The sequence below is a fragment of the Pteropus alecto genome, unplaced genomic scaffold, assembly GCF_000325575.1.
Source record: "Pteropus alecto unplaced genomic scaffold, ASM32557v1 scaffold3, whole genome shotgun sequence".
Classification (NCBI taxonomy): Eukaryota; Metazoa; Chordata; class Mammalia; order Chiroptera; family Pteropodidae; genus Pteropus; species Pteropus alecto.
In genome coordinates this window covers 32,573,061-32,579,615 of record NW_006442484.1, presented here as the reverse complement: position 1 = coordinate 32,579,615, position 6,555 = coordinate 32,573,061, and the positions used below count along the sequence as shown (strand labels likewise).

The window sequence follows — 6,555 nt, the reverse complement described above, 5'->3', positions numbered from 1 at the left end:
AACAGAACACGAGTCTTGGAGTGGTTATGGACTTGAGCTGATCCAGCTGCACTCTAAACCCAATCATGTGCATGACCAACAGAAGGATGAAATAAGACGGCTGTAGGAAGGCAGGCCTGATACTGCATGGAACACAGAAAAGGTCAAAGGGCTTACATTTGACCCATATATTTCCTCTCAAAGATACTTTAGCTGGAAAAACTGGTCATGCTCTCGAAATGTGCTTTTACAATTTTAGACTTTAAAAAAATAATAAGCAACAGGGGCAGCAAAGTGTGGTCTTGCTTTCCAGTGGCTGCTAGCAAGCTAGCAAGTGTCACAATGTATAACCAGCTACTGTGGTGAACACTTGTAATATTGTTACTGGCTCTTTGTTCTCATCCTTGTTTTCTCAGTTCTTCGTTCCAGTTTTCCCTCACGCTACCTACTGTATTTCTGGACCCTTACAATAGCTATCTAAAATGAATACCAGAAAAGGTAGGATATAAATAATATTACGAGCAGTCTACTACAGAGAAAATTATGCATTTGATGAACAGCAAAAACATTAAAGGGACAGGATATACTAGAATAGCCCTTTCAACAATTCAAGTAACTTCCATAGGTACTAGAGGTGAACACATTTTAAAAGATGTTAAATATTCTTTGACAAAAGCAATTTGTGTTAGTGCTTTGTATCTATGAATAAAAGATCCAGAAGACCATATGGGAAGGGGAAGATCAAAAAAGAATGTAGTACTAGACAAAAATGAGACAAACAGTTCCCTCTGGTATCCTCATAAATTATACAGGAAGCATGACTTCTATTTAAGCCCATCCCACAACAGGTTTTCTAACGAGTAAAAGTAGAAATTTTAATAGAAGGGTTTTCTAACATTTCAGATGACATTTGAAAGAGTGAAAGCAACTGAGATGAAAATAGTAAAATGGCTAAACACACCACCAGACTTTCTTTCCTAAGTATTCTGCCGTAACTCAGGACGCTATTTAGGCAAAAGGCCAGTCTTGGAATAGATGGCCTACTGTGAATTATTTGTGTCTGTGGTCTACAAAATGCTATTGTTTTTCTCATTTCTATTCTTCCAAATCCTCCAAAGGTGAAGAAGCAGAAAGAGAAAAAAAATTTTAATTTAAAAAAGAATGTACACACAAATATACTTCTAAAATGATGTATAAAATAATTCAAATCTTATATTTTTAAATGAAGCTGGCACAGGTAAGGAGGTGGGCAAGGGTCCTGTTCTTCTACTTGCTCTACATGAGATCCAGCACAGATGACTAAGCTGTAGAGATCTGCAGTAAGACATACACTGGCCGGCACCTAAAACCCTTAAAATTTTTCATTATAAACAGCTTTATGATGCATGCAATTTCATTTTTTATATTATGTAGAGTTTAAAATACTTTGAAAAGGCTATGTAAAAATTTACTTAGAAGGAATTTCAAGACATCATAAGCTTAAATTTTTTATTAAACATGTACTTCCCTTATTATTTATCCTATTTAGATATTCAAAAGCAAATAACTTATTCACATACAATTCTTTGATATTCATGTAAAAGCACTATTAAATTTGGTGTAATTAAAAATGACTTTATGTCCATTGATTGCTAGAGTAAGATTTTGTTTTTAATTTTTATAAATAATTGCTTCTTTAACTTCTGAGAAAAATTTTATTCTGAGTGTAAAAAGAAACAATATACTTCTTAAATTTCTGTTTTGCTTCTTGAAGAAAATTATCTTTTTCATGGTGTAACAGCCATTTTCAGCTCTTGATTCACAGACAAGCATTACAAATAGCTATTTTAGTGCTGAAGGGGGAATGAATTCACATGTGGGATATAGTATAGACCCAGGATCATCAATAACTACCCTGGAAAAAGAATGGACACATAAGGACATAGTTAACGTATGTGCATAACGTATGCTACGTTTCTATGTAGGGAGATGTATGGAACCCAGGAAAGTGGTTTTAGAATGCTTCAAATCTCTCCTGAAAGCTCCTGTGAAGCCCTGATTTGTCCCACATCTCCTTAATACTCTTGTTTCCTTCTCTTCTTTATTTACTCCCAAAACATAAATGTGCAAGTTTTCCAGGCTAATAAATAGGGTAGGGGAATGAAAGAGAAAAAAAGCCTGTTAGAACAAATGAGAAGGAATGACAATAATGATAATGGAGGAACAGGGTAAAGTCTCTTAAAACCACATTCTTGAGACATAATGGGTGACCCATAAGCACTAATCAGTAGTTGAACAGACACTCTCCATGGCCAACAGACAAGGCAAATGGTTGGACCACTGTGCCTTAAATTTTTAGATTTAGTGTCCAGCATTCATTTTTTGAGAAATATAAATGAAAAGAGGACCAATGGTTTGCAACATGATAGAAGTGACTGACCAGCTTTATCTTTCTTTCTCACCTTTGCTCCTTCTCCCATTCATCGCCATAATGAGCCAACATTATTGATAATAAAGGTATTATGGAATACATGGAACATACTGTGTAGGTTCATTATCTATTCAATTTAAGTAAGTAGTTTTTATTTAAATCATTGGAAAGAACATCCATCACTCAGATTTTAAGAAATATAACCATCCTAATTTTATAAAACTGAAATGAATTTTAATCATAATTAAGAGCCTAATCACTTAACATTTAAAATACTTTTTATTATGCAACATTTAAATGTAGAGACATACACATATACACAGAAGAAAATAGTATAATGAACTCCCTGTATAGTCATTACCCAGCTTCAACAAAAAAAGTGAACACATGGTCACATACATTTCATCTGTATCTCCACCCCACTATTTTCTCTGCATTACTAGATCATTTTGAAGCAAATCTCAGATATCTTATCACTTCAGTAATAAATACTTTAGATCAAGGGTCTAAAGTATTTATTACTGAATAAATCCCCAGGCTGTAGACTGGTATCACTCTGTGGCTTGTTAGGAACTGGGCCGCACAGCAGGTGGTCAGTGGAGGACTAGTGAGCGAAGCTTCATCTCACTAGCATCACCACCTCAGCTCTACCTCAGATCACCAGGCATTAAAATCTCATAGGAGCACCAGTGAGATTGGGGACTGCTGCTTTAGAAGTATCTCTAAATATAGATACTTTTTTTATGCCTACCGCACCTAGTCTTCCCAGGTGGTCCCCCATCCAAGTACTAACCAGGCCTGACCCTGCTTAGTTTCTGAGATCAGACAGGATCGGGCATGCTCAGGGTAGCATGGCCGTAGTAAATATACATACTTTAAAAAAGACCATTAACATAATATTATCGCACCTAAAAAAAAAAAAACAGTAAAATTCTTAATATCAATAAATATCTAGTCGGTATTCAAATTACCTATCTTAATTTTTAAAAAGTTTTTTTTTTTTAATCAAGATCAAATAACGTTCCACACATTGTATTTGTGGCACTATCTCTAAAAATCTCTTTTATTGTAGTTTCATCTTCCTCTTTCACTTACTTGTTTTTCCTGTATGAAATTATTTCATTTGCCCTGAAGAATTCCTGACAGACTGGATATAACTAATGTATCAGCATAGTGCCATTTAACATGTTCTGTCTCCTATGAACTGGTATTAACATCTAGATGGTCAAGCAATTTTGAGGCAAGAATGCATCATAGGTGATGTTAAGTACTTCCCACTGCATCACATCAGGAGGCCATAATATCATGAACCCTGGCTATCTCCGGGTTCATGATATTAACATAAGATAAAGCAGTGGGGTTCAGCTGATGTCAGCCTGATCCATTCACTGTAAAGTTTCCCATCATCATTTTAGCTAATGATTTTAGCAGCTGTTGGTGAACATCGATCTAGATACATTGTTTCATTAGTCATTGCAAAGTTCACCCAAGATTTTAACTTTTATACTTCTTAATATACTACTCTAGTCAATAACATAATTTCTACTTTTGTATTTAGGTTCATAAGAAATACAATAAAATACTGTTTCACTTACTTTTTACAAATAAGTCTTTACTGAAAAGTATTTTGCTAATGCTGCTCAGAAAATAGATATAGATCTGTATTTTGTATTTCCTAAGCACGAGTTTTTATATCATAGTTGGTAATATTACTTGAATTTTCTCTGTGGCTCAAATAGCTCTGTTATTGATAATATAACTAAAGAGAATGGTGGCGGTAGATCAACCTTTAACTGGCTTGTTCTGATGCAGAGAGTATACATCATAAGCTCCTAGAATAACTGGCTGTTATTTGTTCCTTTCCAATAAACAAAAGGCTAGAAGAAATAAACACACACATATTCTCTAAAGATATTTCTCCTTGGATTATAAGCAGTCTGTTAATGCAAAACAAATGCTGTATATATTTGACAGTGGTTAAAATGTATAAATGTTTAACAAAAGATTCTTTTTAGCTGTGAAAATCTATAGCCAACAAGCTTTTTATCCTCTTCAGTTTTAGTGTTTTTAATTGTGGAGTAACACAACAGCAGAGCAGAAAAATCTATGCAAGAAACAAATTAGATTGATTTGTTATTAAAAAGATTGTGAAGCCTCAGGGAGGATAGCTATAATAACAATTCAGTCACTACAAAGTCTGGCAAGCTCATCAGTTGTTTTTTTCCCCCCTGGTAGACATGCCATATTCATTTTTACAGCAAGCTGATTAACTGTTGAAAATGCACTAATAGATGGCTCTCACTTTTAGGTAGACAATCACGTTTCCAATTTCCTTTTCCATACATCATTGGCTTAGAGCTGTATAAGGTAGTATCTCTCTGAAGGGTTAAGGAAACATCTCATCACACATATCAGTCTTTCTGCTCTGTTCTAAAACTGCCAAATGGTAAGGAGAATGTGAACTCAGTATCAACATTCCTTTATTTCATCATGGAAATTACAGTGATTCAATGAAGGAATGGTAAATTTTGCTCCCTAAAATAATGAACTGGAGAAAGAACATTAGTGGCAAAGGTTTTCAAGATTGTTTTTCAGAATCTATGAATTAGTATCTACATGACTTCCCGTAACATGTTTGTAATTAACCAAGAACAGAAATGGTAGTTACTCTAAAGTTCTCATAAAGGAGAGACAAATGGTGATAGCTGGAGATATAGCTGGGGGCTAGGAGTTTTACAGTAGTCTTTGTATAGCAAGCATGTTTTATATAGACTGTTTATTTGGGATGGTGGAATGAAGTGAGGTGCTGAAGTTTTCTGAAACTACTTATTGACACTCTAGTGGAAAACCAATAGAGTAACACTATCTTTAGGGGAAAATATCATTCTAATGTTAAATTCAGGTGTACGACAATGAAAACCAAAGCAAACTAAAACACAAAAAAAGACACAAAATACAAAACTAAAACACAAACTAAAATACAAAAACACCAAAACTGACACTATTAAACAGAAGATAATGGGTGCAAAACATCCACAAGTATAAATGCCTGTTATGCAATAGATGCTCAATGGCTATTGTTCTCCTCCCTATAATATAATTATAAAAAATATTTCACCTAAGGATATGAGAAACAAGGATACCAAGATAAGGCTTCCCGGGATAGAGTCAGGACAGACAATATCTGACCAACACAGTGCTTTTCAGAAAATTTAAAAAAAATATGTAGACATGTATTTATGCTACTATGGTTTTTTATCATGTTGCTAGTTACGCATAACGATCCCTCCTGCAACACTGGAAATTTCCAGGCTTTTGTGCCTTGTATTTCAACAGTAAAGCAAAGGCAAAAATATTTATTGAGTGAATTTAGAGAAGAGATCATAAACATTTGCAGGAAAGAAAAACAGAGTCACTAAAGGAAATGTGGAAATAGAAAGTAATGTTAGTTATCTGCTTGGGCTTTCCCTTACCCTAAGATGCAAATTTGGATAATTTAGTATCTATTATAATCTTACATAGAAGGCCGTTTCTTCTACATAGTTGTCAAAATACGAAGATTCGCATTCTAAAAATAGATTAATATGGTGTACTTTGTGCTGTGATGTACTAAGATGCGGTGCAGTATTTTCAGATCTACATCTGAGTTATTTTAGCTCAAAAAAACTAATGATAGAATCAAAAAGAATTAGCTAAATTACTCATTAGAAAATGGACAAAGAATATGAATAGAAAAGGAAACTCAAATGGATCATATGGATATGAAAAGTACTCAACCCCATTGGTCATCAAAAAAAAAGCAAAATAAAATGAGATAACATTAGATTGGTAAATTTTAAAGAACCTGCTTATTATTAAATGCTGGCCAAAACGAAACAAAAAAAACCCAGACATCCTGGAACTTTTTCATATACCACTTGTGAGGGTATAACTGTTGAGCTACTTCAGAAAGCAATTCATCAAGATCTAGAAAACTTGAAAATGTACATTCATTATGACCCAAATATTCTACTTCTAATGACATATTCCATAATCTTACACGTGTAAACAAGAAGCTATGGACCAAAATGTTCTTTTTGTATTACTTACGATATCAAACAATGGAACCTAAATGTTTTTCAATAGGAGAATGGCCAAATGGTTTAATATTCCATGAAATAAATATA

The 6,555-nt window shown here is 33.9% G+C and overlaps 1 protein-coding gene and 1 pseudogene across 15 annotated transcripts in view; both read right to left on the bottom strand.

The window, feature by feature from the left end:
• Positions 1 to 6,555, bottom strand: part of PKP4 (plakophilin 4) — a 222,404-nt gene that overhangs the window by 83,678 nt on the left and 132,171 nt on the right. The window lies entirely within an intron of this gene.
• On the bottom strand, positions 3,134 to 3,252 carry LOC112470528 (annotated as a pseudogene).